Source organism: Notamacropus eugenii, chromosome 1 (assembly GCF_028372415.1).
Source record: "Notamacropus eugenii isolate mMacEug1 chromosome 1, mMacEug1.pri_v2, whole genome shotgun sequence".
In the NCBI taxonomy this organism is placed as follows: domain Eukaryota; kingdom Metazoa; phylum Chordata; class Mammalia; order Diprotodontia; family Macropodidae; genus Notamacropus; species Notamacropus eugenii.
This window is the reverse complement of record NC_092872.1, coordinates 358,805,370-358,822,108: the sequence shown is the minus strand read 5'-3', so window position 1 is coordinate 358,822,108 and position 16,739 is coordinate 358,805,370.

The following is a 16,739-nucleotide window of genomic DNA, read 5'->3' as shown; positions in this document are numbered from 1 at the left end:
ATATATAGGAATGCAGAAGATTTGAGTGGGTTTATTTTGTACCCTGCAACTTTGCCAAAGTTGTTTATTAATTCTAGTAATTTTTTACTTGAATCTCTGGGATTCTCTAGGTAATCATCATATCATCTGCAAAGAGTGATAACTTAGTTTCTTCTTTGGCTATTTTAATTCCTTGGATATCTTTATCTTGTCTAATTGCTACAGCTAACATTTCTAGTACCATATTAAATAATAGTGGTGATAATGGACAACCTTGTTTCACCCCTGATCTTATTGGGATTGCATCTAGCTTATCCCCATTGCATATAATGCTTGCTGAAGGTTTTAGATAGACACTACTTATTATTTTATGGAAAGTTCCCTTTATTCCTACATTCTCCAATGTTTTTAGTAGGAATGGATGTTGTATTTTGTCAAAAGCTTTTTCTGCATCTATTGAGATAATCATGTGGTTTTTGTTAGCTTTGTCGTTGATGTGGTCGATAATGCTAATAGTTTTCCTAATATTGAACCAGCCTTGTAGTCCTGGTATGAATCCTACCTGATCATAATGTATTAATCTCATGATAAGATGCTGTATTCGTTTTGCTAGAATCTTATTTAAAATTTTTGCATCTATATTCATTAGGGAAATTGGTCTATAATTTTCTTTCTCTGTTTTGTCTCTTCCTGGTTTGGGTATCAAAACCATATTTGTATCATAGAAAGAATTTGGGAGGACTCCTTCTTCCCCAATTTTCAAGAATAGTGTATGTAGTATTGGAATTAACTGTTCTTTAAATGTTTGATAGAATTCACTTGTGAATCCATCTGGCCCTGGAGATTTTTTCCTAGGGAGTTCATTGATGGCTTGTTCAATTTCTTTTTCTGAGATGGGGTTGTTTAAGTATTCAACTTCCTCTTCTGTTAATCTGGGCAATTTGTATTTTTTAAAATATTCATCCATCTCATTTAGATTATCGAATTTGTGGGCATAAAGTTGGGCAAAGTAGTTTCTAATTATTGTTTTAATTTCCTCCTCATTTCATTTTTAATATTAGTAATTTGGTTTTCTTCTTTCTTTTTTTTAATCAGATTGATCAAAGGTTTATCAATTTTGTTAGTTTTTTCATAAAACCAACTATTGGTTTTATTTATTAATTCAATAGTTTTCTTAATTTCAATTTTATTAATCTCTCCTTTGGTTTTCAGTATTTCTAATTTGGTATTTACTTGGGGATTTTCAATTTGTTCTTTTTCTAGCTTTTTCAACTGCAAGCCTAAGTCATTGATCTCCTCTTTCTCTATTTTATTTATGTAAGCATTCAGAGATATAAAACTTCCCCTAATAACTGCTTTTGCAGTATCCCATAAGTTTTGGTATGTTGTCTCACTATTGTCATTCTCTCGAATGAAATTGTTGATTGTTTCTATGATTTCTTCTTTAACCCAAGCCTTCTTTAGAATTAGATTATTTAGTTTCCAATTGATTTTTGGTTTCTCTTTCCATGGCCTTTTATTACATGTAATTTTTAATGCATTATGATCTGAAAAGGATGCATTGATTATCTCTACCTTTCTGCACTGGATTGTGAGATTTTTATGTCCTAGTACATGGTCAATTTTTGTAAATGTTCCATGTACTGCTGAGAAAAAAGTATATTCCTTTCTATTCCCATTTAATTTTCTCCAAAGATCTATCATATCTACCTTATCCAGAGTTTTATTTACCTCCTTAACCTCTTTCTTGTTTATTTTGAGGTTGGATGTATCGAGTTCAGAGAGGGGGAGGTTGAGGTCCCCCACTAGTATAGTTTTGCTATCAATTTCTTCCTTCAACTCCCCCAACCTCTCCTCTAAGAATCTGGATGCTATACCACTTGGAGCATACATGTTTAGTAATGATATTGCTTCATTGTCTATGGTGCCTTTTAGCAGGATATAGTTTCCATCCTTATCCCTTTTGATTAGATCTATTTCTGCTTTTGCTTTGTCTGAGATTAGGATTGCTACTCCTGCCTTTCTTACATGAGCTGAAGCACAATATATTCTGCTCCATCCTTTGACCTTTATCTGTTGGGACTGGAAGCTCAATTCCGTGTGGACAGTCTCGGGCAGGTAAAAGTGGGACTTCTAAATCTTAGAGTCTTACGAGGCCCTCCATGAACAGCGGGGGTTCGAGAAGGTCAGACCGAGCTAGCTCGGCTAGCTCGGGTATTTCCGCCTCTCCCCCGGAGATACCTGATGGGTGGAGTCTCCCTGCCCTCGAGGTCGTCCCGGATTGGAGCACACCTAGTTACCTAACAGCACGGTATTGAGATGCAAACTGTGTGGCTGAAGATTAAGTAGGATTGAGGAAGCCTAAAAGCTCTCTTAGCACGTGTGGAGCCAAAGAGAAAAGCAGGGCTCCGCTTCTTTTCTTTCCTCTCTCCCCTCCCCCTCTCTCCCCGCTTGTACTTCTACTTCCAATCCCTTAAGCTTAGCCTCCTTAGGAAATCTCCCCCTCTTTGTCCGAAGAAAGAAGACCCCCTGCACTTGTAACCGAGACCCTGTAATAAAGCTCAACCCCTGTTTGACTCTGGAACGTCCTTTCTCTCATGCGTGCATCCGGCGTGGCCAGCCGAAGACCTCGGGAGGTGAGGTAAGGAAGACTCGGGTAGCCCAATACAGGCCTCTAGGCTTGGCATTTATCCTATGTGTATCCCCCCATTTCAAATGTGTTTCTTGTAAGCAGCATATTGTTGGATTATGGCTTTTAATCCATTCTGCTATCCGTCTCCGTTTTATGGGAGAGTTCATTCCATTCACATTCACAGTTATGATTACAATCTGTGTATTTCCCTCCAACCTCTTTCCCATCATTTGTGCTTTTAGCTCTCCCGTCTCCCTTCCCCTCCTCAATAGTATTCACTTTTCTCCCCCTCCTCCTGCAGCCTTCCCCTCCTTCTTTTAGCCCCCCTCCCTTTTAGTTCCCTTTACTCTTATTGCTTCTTTCCTCCCTTTTAGCCACCCTCCCCTTTCTTCCCCCTTCCCCTCCTACTACCTATAGAGCTAGTTAGGCTTATCTACTTAAGATTATCGTTCCCTCCTTTGAACAAATCAGATGAGAGTACCTCTCAAACAATGCTCATCTCCCTCCCCTCCTTCCCTCTACTATAGTTTTGTACTTCTTCCTGTGATATAATTTTCCATTTTCTGCTTCCCCCTTTCCACACCTCCTATTACATTCCCTTCTCATACTTAAATCATATTTTTGACATGACATCATTTACTTTATGCCCGTTCCCTCTACATATATCCCTTTTATCATAATAGCTGCACAGTTCTCAAGATTAACAGGTATCATCTTCCCTTATAGGGAGGTAAACAGTTTGCCCCAATTGAGTAGCAAGTTTTTGTTTTTTCCCCTCTGTTTACCTTTTTATGATTCTCTGGAGACCTGCATTTGAAGATCAAATTGTCTATTGAGTTCTGGTGTTTTGGTCAGGAAGCTCTGGAAATCCCTTATTTCGTTGAATGACTTTCTCCTTGCCTGAAATGTTATGCTGAACTTTGCTGGGTAGTTGATCCTTGCTTGAAGTCCCAACTCCTTTGCCTTACGGAATATTGGGTTCCAATTCTTTCGATCTTTTAATGTAGAAGCTGCAAGGTCCTGTGTGATCCTGACTGTGTGTCCTTGATATTTGAATTGTTTCTTTCTGGCTGCTTGTAGTATTTTCTCCTTCACTTGATAGCTCTGGAATTTGGCAACTATATTTCTTGGGGTTTTGAGTTTGGGATCCCTTTCGGGAGGGGAACGGTGGATTCTTTCGATGACTATTTTGCCCTCTGAGTCTAGTACTTCTGGACAGTTTTCCTTGATGATTTCCTGGAAGATATTGTCCAGACTCTTTTCTTCATCATGGGTTTCTGGCAGGCCAATAATTCTTAGATTTTCTCTCCTGGATCTATTTTCCAGGTCAGTTATTTTTCCAATTAAATATTTTACATTTTTTTCTATGTTTTCATTCTTTAGATTTTGTTTGACTGATTCTTGTTGCCTCATTGAGTCATTATTTTCTACTCGCCCAATTCTAATCTTCATCGTAGTGTTTTCTTCAGTTAGCTTTTCCATCTCCTTTTCCATCTGACCAATTTTTCCCTTTAAGGAGCTATTTTCTCCATTTAATTTTTGTACTTCTTTTTCCAATCGACCAATTTTCCCAGTTAGGTTTTGGGTTTCCTTTTCCATCTGATCAATTTTCCCAATTAGGTTTTGGGTTTCCTTTTCCATTTGATTAGCTCTTCCTTTTAGGGAATTATTCTCTCCAGTTAATTTTTGAACTTCCTTTTCCATTTCTTCAATTTTCTTTTTCAGGGTGATGTTCTCATCAGTGAATTCTTTTTTTATAGTTTTAAAATCATTGACCAGTTTTTCTTTTATATCCTTCTTCAGACGTTCCAGGTAATCTAGTTGTGCTTGCGAGAAATTCATAGTCCCATCTGAGGTTTCAGATGGAAGTACAGTCTCAGCTCTAACCTCTTTGGTGTTTGTGTTTTGGCCCTTATCCCCACAGAAAGATTCTATGGTTTTTTCACTTTTCGTCTGCTTTTTCCGATTCATGATGTTGGCTGAGTGTTGTAGCTTTTGATTCTTTCAGTCAGAAGGTACAGATCTTTAAGTTGAGCTGATGTGTGTCTGGGCTAAAAGCAGGCTTTTGTTTTTTGTTTCCCCGATCAACCCTGGGGTTAGCTTGCTAGGTGTGTGGGAGGTGTGGTCTGGTCTCAGGCTATCTCCTCAGCTGACTTGAGGCAAAGGCAAGGTCAGGGGATGGTAATCCCAGCTTCCCTATTGTCTTCCCTTTTCCCCTGGAGGGCTGGGGCACGCCTAGAAGCTAAAGCGTGTTCCCGCCCCTCCTGGGGCTCGTCTCCCGACTCTGAGGCTTGCCTGGGTCTCAGTACGAATTTTCTCTGCCCTGGGTCGTCTGTCCCTCCAGATCGCCTCCACCACAGTAGGAAGAATCCGCCTTTGCCACTTTTCCAGCCTCTGGTGTCATGAGACCACCCGCCCCCTTCTGCTGTTCCAGCTGATCCAGGATTAATCTGGGGAAGAATTTTATGGTTCCCTCAGGGTCATCAGGGGGGAGGAGAGAGCACTTACTGATCACTCTGCCATCCCAGTTCCTGGAAGTTCAAGTAGTGACCCACCGAAGTCCGTCTTCAGGCTGAAGATTTCAAGGGCTGCTGCGCTGATGTCTGGCACTCAGCGGCTCTCACTGGCTCGGCCTGGCTTATCTCCTGCTCCGCTGGTCTCGCCCGCCACTCTCGGGCTCCTCTGGTCCCCTCCGCCCTGCCACGCTGACCGCACTGCGCTGTGCGCCGGGGTCTTACCCCCGCGGAACAGATCCCTCCCGTGGATCCTCCGGTCCAGCCTGGGCTCCGAATCCGTCAAAGTCCGTCACCCACTGGATTTTACACCTCCAAAGTCTGGTCAGACTCTCCCCCCAGAGATATCCAGAGGAGTTTTTCCAGGAGCTTAGGTGAGTCGTTGCTTTCACTCCGCCATCTTGGCTCCGCTCCAACAATGATTCTTTAATAATTAGAATTGGACAAGTGAAAGCTAATGACACCATGAGACATTAAGAAACAACGAAACAAAATCAAAAGAATGATAACAAATAGAAGAAAATGTGAAGTATCTCCTTTGGTGAAACAAATGGCTTGAAAAATAGATTAAGGAGAGGTAATTTAAGAATAACCTAAAAGCCGAGTTCAAAGAAAAAGCATAGATGTTATATTTAAAAAATATATAGGAAGACTGCCCAGATATGCTAGGACCAGAGGATAAAATAGAAATGTAAAGAATCCACCTCCTGATTATGCCCAATAGGCAATAAAATTGTCCATATCCTTTGATCCAGCAATTCCAAGGTCTGTATCCCAAAGACATCATAAAAAAAGAGTTAAAGGAACTACATGTACAAAAATAATATAGCAGCTCTTTTTGTGGTGGCAAAGAATTGGAAATTGAAAGGATATCCATCAATTGAAGAGAAAGATGAACAGGTTGTGGTATATGAAGGTAATGGAATACTACTGTGCTATAAGAAATGAGGAGCAGATGGATTCCAGGAGAAAAATGAGAGACTTAAATGAACTGATGCAAAGTGAAGTGAATAGAGCCAGGAGAACATTGTACATGATAACAGAAACATTGTGCATTGATCAACAATGAATAACTTAACTCCTCTCAACAATACAATGATTCAAGACAATTCCAAAGGACTCATGATGGAAAACACTGTTCACATCCAGAGGAAGAAATGATGGAATCAGAAGACAGATTGAAGTATATTATCTTCACTATTTTTCCATATTTTATCTTTTCTTTTTGTCTATTTCTTCTCTCACAACATGATTAATATGGAAATATGTTTACAATATTGCGTTTATGTAACATATCAAATTGCTTACTCTCTTAAGGAGGGGAGGGAAAGAGAATATTTGGAAGTCAAAATTTCTTAATAATGAATGCTAAAAGATTTCTTTACATGTAAATGGAAAAACAGTAATATTTAAAAATACTATTAAAAAGAATTGTCCAAAATAAAAAATCTCATAAATGCTACAACAAAATTACAGGACTTCTTGGTTAAAGATAGGTAGTACAATGGATAGAGTGCTGGGCCTGGATTAAGGAAGACCTGAGTTCAAATCTAATCTCAGATACATACTAGTTATGTTACCTTGGGCAAAATCCTTAACCCCATTTGCTTCAGTTTTCTTATCTGTAAAATGAGTTGGAGAAGAAAATGGCAAACCACTCTAGTATCTCTACCAAGAAAACCCCAAATGTGACAAAGGGTCAGACATGAATGAAATGATTGAATAACAGCAGGTCAACTCCTAGCAATTGTGAAGAAAACATTCAAGTATCATGGATTCAGTCAGGATCACAAAAGATTTAGAAGCTACCATGTTAAAGGACAAGAGGGCTTGTAATATGATATTCAACAAGACAAAGAAGCTAATATTACAAGCAAGAATAACCTACCCAGAAAAACTGAATATAATCCTTCAGGGAAAACATGAACATTTAATAAAATTAGGACTTTCAAACATTCCTGTCAAAAAGAAAACCTGACAGAGGAGGACAGAGGGTGGGGCTCAAATTTCCCCTTTCAGAACTATATAAATATAACCATCCAATAAATAGAAAAGTTAAGGAAATGATTAGAATCTTATTAACCCTCTTTTGGAAATAGGAAAAGAAGTATTCTTTTTCTCTCAACTGTGCATGGTGCGTTCACAAAATTGACTATATATAAGGGCATAAATCTCTCATAGCCAAGTGCAAAAAAAGTGGAAATATTAAATGCATTCTTTTCAGAAAATAATGCAATGAAAATTGCATTCAATAAAAACTGTGGTAGAGGGCAGAGCCAAGATGGCAGAGTAGAAAGATAGACCTGTAAAATCTCTACCCCTTTGCCCTGTAAAAAATGGATCTAAATAAATTCTAGAGCAGTAGAAGCCACAAAACAATGGATTGAAAGAGATTTCCAGCCCAACGCAGCCTGGAAGGCTGACAGGAAAGGTCTATAGCACTAGATTATGTGGCATGGCAGGGACAGGACCCGGAACAGGCTTCAGGGACCCACTGGCAGCAGCAGTTCCCAGATTGCTAAACCCACAAATGTCAAACACAGCTTCAAAGGTAAGCGAGAAATCTCTTTCACCCAGGAGAAGGGAACACAGTCTGGACCACTGACAGCAGTCACTGTAGCTTCAGCATCCATTTTTGAAGCCTGCTGATCTGAATCTCAGCCCTGAGTAGTAGCCCTGGGGTGAGGACAAGGGCTGGCATGGTAGAGTGGGAGGCCATTACAGAGAGGGAATTCTACTCATAGATTCTGGGTAGAAAAGTTTCTGACTGCTTTCAGATCAGTGTACATTCCAGGAGAGGAGCAAACTCCTTTCCCTTGATTGTGCCACCTTGGAGGAACTGAGAATTGACAGGTCTTCAGAATATATCCTCCTCTTGACAAATGACTCAGAAGTCCAGTAACTGGCTTTCGCATGAGGAAGAACAATGCATACCATCAGAAGAAGTCAAGGCTTCTGCATGCAAAACCTCCAAAATAAATATGCAATGGTCTCAGGCCATGGAAGAGCTCAAAAAGGATTTTGAAAATCAAGTAAGAGAGGTGGAGGAAAAATTGTGAAGTGAAATGAAAGAGATGCAAGAAAATCACGAAAAGTGAATGAACAACTTGCTAAAGGAGACCAAAAAAAAAAAATACTGAAGAAAATAATGCCTTTAAAAATAGGCTAACTTAATTGGCAAAAGAGGTCCAAAAACCAAATGAGGAGAAGCATGCTCTAAAAAGAAAAATTAGTCAAATGGAAAAGGAGGTTCAAAAGCTCACTGAAGAAAATAGTTCTTTAAAAATTAGAATAAAGGGGGTGGAGCCAAGATGGTGAAGTAGAAAGATGCACATACTGGAGCTCATAAAATACCTGTAAAGAGAGACTCTCAACAAATTCTAGAGCAACAGAAGCCACAGAACGATGGAGTGGAGGAGATTTCCAACCCAGGGTGACCTGGAAGGATGATGGGAAAGGTCTGTCACATCAGGATGCAGAGCAGAGCCCAGTTCAGCCTTGGCAGTGCTGCATGGGAAGGAGGACCAGAGGAAGCCTTGGGGGTGGAATCCCCAGGAGCAGCAGTGGTTCATAGATCCCTCAACCCACAGTCCTCAAAGGCAGCTTCAAAGGTCAGTGAGAGAGCTTTTTTAACTCTGTGACAAGGGAGCAGGGTTCTCCCCTAGCCCTGGCTCCAGGCAGCAGTCCCAATGGCAGGCAGCAGCAGCAGCAGCAGCAGAACATGGCTACAGTGGCTGGGCAGGCAGTGGTCAGCTTCCATTGTTGGATAAAGGCCCTGGGGGAGTTGAGCTGCTGAGCAGAACCTCAGCCTTGAGTGGCTGCCCACCCCCCCTAAAGCCCCTGGGGGAATTGAGCAACTGATCTGAATCTCAGCCACTAGCTAGGCCAGGGAGTAAACTCCTCTCCCTTGACTTTACGACTTTGGAGGAACTGAGAATTTACAGGCTCCCACAGTATGCCCTACTCTTGACAAAGGACCCAAAAGTCAAGTAACTGGTTGGGAAAATGTCCAAAAAAGGGAAAAAAAATAAGACTATAAAATGTTACTTTCTTGGTGAACAGGTGTTCTCTCCCATCCCTTCAGAGGAGGAAGAACAATGTTTACCATCAGGGGATGACATAAAAGTCAAGGCTTCTGCATCCAAAACATCCAAAATAAATGTGCAATGGTCCCAGGCCATGGAAGAGCTCAAAAACAACTTTGAAAATCATGTAAGACATGTGGATGAAAAATTGGGAAGAGAAATGAGAGCGATGCAAGAAAACCATGAAAAGCAAGTCAACAGCTTGTTAAAAGAGACCGAAAAAAATGCTGAAGAAAATAACACCTTTAAAAATAGGCTAACTCAATTGGCAAAAGAGGTCCAAAAAGCCAACGTGGAGAAGAATACTTTAAAAAGCAGAATTAGCCAAATGGAAAAGGAGGTTCAAAAGCTCACTGAAGAAAGCAGTTCTTTAAAAATTAGAATGGAACAGATGGAAGCTAATAACTTTATGAGAAACCAAGAAATTACAAAACAAAACCAAAATACTAAAAAAATGAAAGACAATGTGATATATCTCATTGGAAAAATAGCTACCTGGAAAATATATCCAGGAGAGAAAATTTAAAAATTATGGGACTACCTGGAAGTCATGATCAAAAAAAAGGGCCTAGATATCATCCTTCATGAAATTATCAAGGAAAACTGCCCTGATAATCTAGAACCAGAGGGCAAAATATATGTTGAAAGAATCCATTAATCACCTCCTGAAAGAGATCCAAAAAGAGAAACTCCTAGGAATGTTGCAACCAAATTCCAGAGTTCCCAGGTCAAGGAGAAAATATTGCAAGCAGCTAGAAAGAAACAATTCAAGTATTGTGGAAATACAATCAGGATAACACAAGATCTAGAAGCTTCAACATTAAGGGATCACAGGGTTTGGAATATGATATTCCAGAAGTCAAAGGAACTAGGATTAAAACCAAAAATCACCTACCCAGCAAAACTGAGTATAATACCTCAAGGGAAAAAATGGTCATTCAGTGAAATAGAGGACTTTAAAGAGTTCTTCATGAAAAGATCAGAACTGAATAGAAAATTTGACTTCCAAATGCAAGAATCAAGAGAAGCATGCAAAGGTAAACAGGAAAGAGAAATCATAAGGGACTTACTAAAGTTGAACTGTTTATATTCCTAGATGGAAAGTTGGAGGGATTATACATACACACACATAAACACACACAGGCATATATATATATATATGCCGAGTACAGGGTGAGTTGAGTAGGATGGGATGATATCTAAAAAATAAAATTAACGGGTGAGAGAAATATATTGGGAGGAGAAAGAAAGAAATGGAATCAGGCAGATTATCTCTCAGAAAAGAGGCAAGAAAAAGCTTTTTCAATGGAGAAGAAAAGGGTGGAGGTGAGAGGGAAAAAGTGCAGCTTACTCTCATCACATTTGTCTTAAGGAGGTAATAACATGCTCACTCAATTTGGTATGAATATCTATTTTGCACTACAGGAAAGTAGGGAAGAAGGGGATAAGTAGAGGGAGGATGATAGAAGAGAGGGCAAATTGGGGCAAAAGGGAGGGGGTAATTAGAAGTGAATACTTTTGGGGAGGGACAAGGTCAAAAGGGAGAATAGAATAAATGGAGGGCACGATAAGATGAAAGGGAATATAGTTAGTCTTACACAACATGACTATAATGACAGTCTTTTGCAAAACTGTGCATATATAGCCTATATTAAATTGCTTGCCTTCTCTGTGGGGATGGGTGGGGAGGGAGGAAGGGAAAAAAGTTGGGACTCATAGTCTTGGGAACAAAAGTTGAGAATTGTTTTTGCATACTACTGGCAAATCAGAAATACAGGTAATGGGGTATAGAAATCTATACTTGCCTTACAAAAAAAGAGAGAAGATGAGGATAAAGGAAGGGAGGTATGTGATAGAAGGGAGGGCAGATTGGGAAGGGGATAATGAGAATGTATGGCATTTTGGGGTGGGGGGTGGGGAGAGATGGGGAGAAAATTTGGAACTCAATATTTTGTGGAAATAAATGTTGAAAACTAAAAATAAATAAACATAAAAAGCTGTGGTAGCATAGATTTAAAATTAAGTGTGAACTAAATAATATAGTTCTAAAGTATTCCTGCATCAAAGAATATATCATATCAACCACCAATAAGTTCATTAAATCTAATGAATGACAACAATGAGACAACATATCAAAATTTGGAGGATTCAGCCAAAGCAGAACTTAGGGGAAATATTATATCTCTAAATACACACATCAATAAAAGAGAAAAAGAGTCAATCAATGAATTGGGCATGCAACTACAAAAATCTAGAAAAAGAGCAAATGTAAAATATCTGACTAAATCAAAATGGAAATCATAAAAATCAAAGGAGCAAATAAAATTAAAAGTAAAAAAAAAATGACCACTGAACTAACAAATAAGGGGTGGAACCAAGATGATGAAGTAAAAGCAGAGACTTCTCTGATCTCTTCCTCAAAGTCCTCCAAACACCTGTAAAAATTACTCTAAACAAATTCTAGAACTACAGAACCCACAAAATGACAGTTTGAAACAGATCTCCAGCCCTAAACAACCTGGAATGTTGATAGGAAGGGTCTTTTGAACCACACAAAGAGTAGAGCACAGTCTGGTGTGGGCCACACCTTTAAAGATAGGCTATAACATGCCTCAGGGAACTGAATCATTGACAGCTATGGCAGTTTACAGGCTTCTCAACCTACAAACTCCAAAAAGGTCAGGAGAAAACCCCTGTGGGACCTGCATGAAAGAGTAGCAGCACAAGGTCTGGCCAGGTCGAGCCTCAGCCCCAGGTAGTGGGGGTGATGGCAGTAGCTGCTTCTGGAGCTCTGGGCCAACAGACAGTGGAGGAGCCAGCAGGTGATACAAAATTCCTGAAGCCTGGTACAGTGCACCCACCCCCAACCCCCACTGGAAGCAGAGTTCTACATTGACAGAGTTAGAAAATCAAGTGTTTGTCTGGGAAGATGAGTAAACATCATAAAAGAACTCAGATTATAGAATCTTGGTTTGGTAACAAGGCACATCAGGGTATACAACCAGAGAAGGACAGCAGAGTAAAAGCTCCTACATCAAAAGCCTCCAAGAGGAATATGAATTGGTTGTAGGCCATGGAGGAGCTCAAAAAGGATTTTGAAAATCTAGTGAGAGAAAGTAGAGAAAAAATTGAGAAGAGAAATGAGTGATGCAAGAAAATCCAATCAACAGCTTGCTTAAGGAGACCCAAAAAATACTGAAGAAAATAGCACCTTAAAAATAGACTAACCCAAAGGGCAAAAGAAGTCCAAAAAGAAGAGAAGAATGCCTTAAAAGAACTAACAAATAAAACTAGTAATTTATTTTTATTGTTTATGCCATCAGTGATTCTATGTATTTCTTAAATGTCAAATCATTCTGGCATCCATAATATGAATCTGTGACAGTGGATTATTTTCCTGCATATATGTTAATATATTCTCTATAGATATTTTATCTGAGATTTTATATTACAATCTATTAGTGAAATTGATCAAGAGTTCTGTTTTTTCTCTCTTTGTTAACAGCATCAAAACTATCTTTGCCTCATAAAAAGAGCTTGGTGGAGTCCTTGTCTCTGTCTTTGAGAAAAACAGTCTTAAGATTTTTGGTGTAATTGCATTTGTAAATTTATCAGACCCGTTGTTGTTCATCCCTACTGTGGTAATATATTATTTACTTATGCTATTTCTTTTTCTGAGATGGTATATTTGAAGATTCTACTCCTTGCTTTGTTAGTTGTGGCATTTTATGACTTCGCAGATACATATCAACCTCTTTTGGATTTTTAGTTTTTCAGGCACCTCGATATGAACAGTATTTAAAAACAAATGTCCTGTATGGATTTTCTGAATGTATCTTGTCCATTTAAAAAAAAAATTAAGTACTGTAATTTTCTTCTCTTTTTCTTGATTATACTAGCTAGTGGGTTGTTTTGCTAGCAGCTTTATTTTTAGAAATAGGTCATCTTGTTCATAAACAAAATTTGATAAGTTTAATAGTATTTATTGTCAAGATTCTCTTTTTCTTCTCCAATTGTCAGTATTTCTTCTTGTTTTCACGTAAATCTATACTATTTGTTTTTGTGCTGCTACTTTATCTTCTAGTCTTTTAATTTGACATTCTGTCTTTTTCTTCCCTTTGTCTATTTATTTAATATAATTCAGAGATATATATTTTCTTCAGAGAACAATTTCATTTATATGCATATGTCTTTGGTATGTTGCATTATCTTTCACACAGTTATTGATCCTGTGATATTTTTGACTCATTAGCCAATATGCTATATTTCATTGACCCCTGTTACCTTTGTAATTATAGTTTTTCCTTTCATCATATTTGTGATATACTTTTATTTCTGCTTTCTATTATATGCCTAATTCCTTTATATTGTAGGACATGATCACTTTTTGTAGATACTGTGAATACAAATATATATACATATATATTCTTTACTATTCCTATTCAAGTGTGACAGTGAAAATTAATTTTCCAACAATATTAGCTCTGTCTTTCTGTTTTATCTTTTTTATTGGATTGATCTTACTCTTAAAAAGGAATATTAAAATTCCCAATATTATTGCCTTACTATGCCTTCACTTTTGCTGTACACTGAGTTTTTCTTTAAAGAAGTTAGCTGATATACCATTTAATATGTCTATATCTATCTATAAATATAGATGGATAGATAGACAGATATATCTATTATACACGACACTGTTAAGCAAAGTGAAATATTTCTTTTTTTTTCCTCTTGACATTTTGAAATTTTACTTTCCCCTTAGTGGAAATCATGCTTATGCCTCCTACTTTTTCAGTCACTTGAAAGATATTTTATTTTTTAACATTATTTTCACTATTTTTACGCTCATATTTTTAATGTATTTGTTAAATGTAGCAAAAAGTCAAGGTTTGATTCTTTTAATCCATTCTTTCAATTTCTTAGGGAGGTCAACATTACTTTCATTATTTCTGTGCTTATATTTTTAATGCATTTGTTGAATGTAGGAAATAGGCAAAATTTGGTTCTTTTAATCCGTTCTTTCAGTTTCTTAAGGAGTTCAACAATCCATTTACAGTTAGGAACACAAATATATTTTCTTCCTTTAAATACTCTCTCTCTCTCTCTCTCTCTCTCTCTCTCTCTCTCTCTCTCTCTCTCTCTCTCTCTCTCTCTCTCTCTATATATATATATATATATATATATATATATATATATATATATATATATATATATCTGTGTGTGTGTGTATACATACATATATGTGTGTGTGTATGTATACATATATCCATATTTAAGCATACCAATATCCAATATCTTCTGAGTATCCCTCAGATAATGTGTGAGGGTGCTGTTGCTTTTTTTTAACCAAATAATAGATTTTAAATATCCACTATCTTATATTTATGACTGTTTCTAGCCTGACCACATGAAAAAGAAAAAAAAATGTCATATCTTAGTCATGGTAATGGTAATTTAAATGGAAAATCTGTCTTTCCCATTCATTAATAGGCCCATGTGACCTGCCTGGGTCAGTTGGAAATCTGAGTTACATGGAGGCTGTGGTAGGAGGAGTTTGCTGAATGGGTGGAAAAGGAAGGGGTGGAACTGAAACAGAGCTGAGAGGAAACTGATCAGAGAGCAGTCAGAGCTGGGAAGGATACAGGTGAGGAGGCTGCTAACTAGTGTGAGGGAAAAAGCTTGTTTGTGATTTTGTTTAAGACAGCCTGCTTGTGATTTTCTTAATGGAGCTGGTTTGTGGGAAACCTAGCTGGAGAAAGTCCTGGAGATGGTGTTGTTCTTTGCATTCTTATTGTGTATACATGTTTGTTACTGTGATGGATTTGAGTTTCTGGTGTCTGAATAAATGTTTTGGTTCTGTCTTCCATGCGCAGAGTCTGTGGTATTTCGCGATTCAGAATTGTGCCTTGATATTCATGGCCTCTGCAGGCACTGTGAATATCACATTGGTACTAGTCATTTATTATACACTGAAATTATTTATTTTTCTACTGTTTGGTCAGTTTTTACATTGAATACTCTGTTGTCTTCTGACTTCTTTTGAAGGTTTTTTTTTTTAATTCTTTTTTGTTGCATATCTTTTTTTTTAATGTTTTGGTTTGGTTTCCTGGATATTATTTTGGCTTAAAGAGAGAGAGTGTTAATTAGTGAATGGAGTTAGCCTCAAATCTAGGAAAATTTGGATTCAAGTCATGCTTCTGAATTATACTTGAATGTGCAACATAGTCAAACTCTTAGTGCTATACTCTCTGTGATTACAATTTGAAGGCAAAAAAAGTAATGAACTATACCAACGAAATCATAGGTCTAGATCCTATCCATCTTCTATTTAGTTTGTCAATTGATCTTTTTTGCTTTTCTGTTTACTTTATTTCATTTTTCCTTCTAATTTCTTATCACTCTGGTTTCTTATAAATATGGAGTAAAGTTATAATATTCTAATTGGCATTTCTTGTAATGTGTAAGGCTTTATTTCCCCTTGCTGCTTAGAAAATGTGTTGTTTGATGCTGTAATTCTAAAGTTTGACTATGATGTTTCTTTGTGAGTTAAATTTGGGTGTTCTTTCTGTTGGGTTTACATCTACTTCTACTACTTAAAAGCACATTTTTTCCTTTTATTGAAGTATGATATTAAAATTTATTTTTTTCACCCTATTTTAGAGAACCTACAATCCTTGGATTATCCTTTTCCCTCCTATCTTCAAGCTTAACAATATTCTTATTTGATCAGTCTTCTCTTTTTTCTGTCTTTTCATTTCACTTAATCAATTCTTCTTTAGCCTCTGCATTATAAATTCTTTTTCTATCCTTTTATTACACAAAGAGGATAAAATATCTAGGTTTTTCTACCACCCACACTTCCCTCTACTTATTTTTGTCATAATTGTTCCATTTTACTACATTTTGGAAGGGGAACAAGGGACCTGCATCTTAGATTACTTCATGCTTTGTCTTCTTTCCAGGACTCTCTCAATTCTTAATAATTGTTTATTTAACTTGAGTTAAATATAATTTTGTAGATGACTTTATCATAAATATTCAGTTAATGCTGCCATCATTTTATACCAGCTTTAACTGTTCTGTATTATACATTCTTATTAAGTTATTTAAGAATAATATTGAAAGAGGGGGCAGGTTTGGGAATAATTTCTATATACTGTCATTAGTAGAGTGAGGTCATTAGATTGACTAACTGATACTTTGGAAGGTACAGAACGTTTGCCCTAAAGAATTGAGTTGTGGGATTGGAAGGATAAATGAAGGAGGAAGGAAAGAGAGGAAAAAAAGGGGAGACCTCAGCAACAGGCCCTGAGAAGAAAGGCATGTCCAAATTTAGGTTACTAGAGAGAGGATGTCCAAATCTCCATTGGTTTTTGCATTTGAAAGAGCAAAGTAGGCAAAAAATCTTAAGGTCTTAGTGCAATATGGGGAAGGGGAGTGCTAGAATAAGGGTTGGAAAATTCACATTTACATCTTAGCTCTGATCTTTACAATCTATGTGAACTTGGACAAGTTTCTTAGCTCATCTCA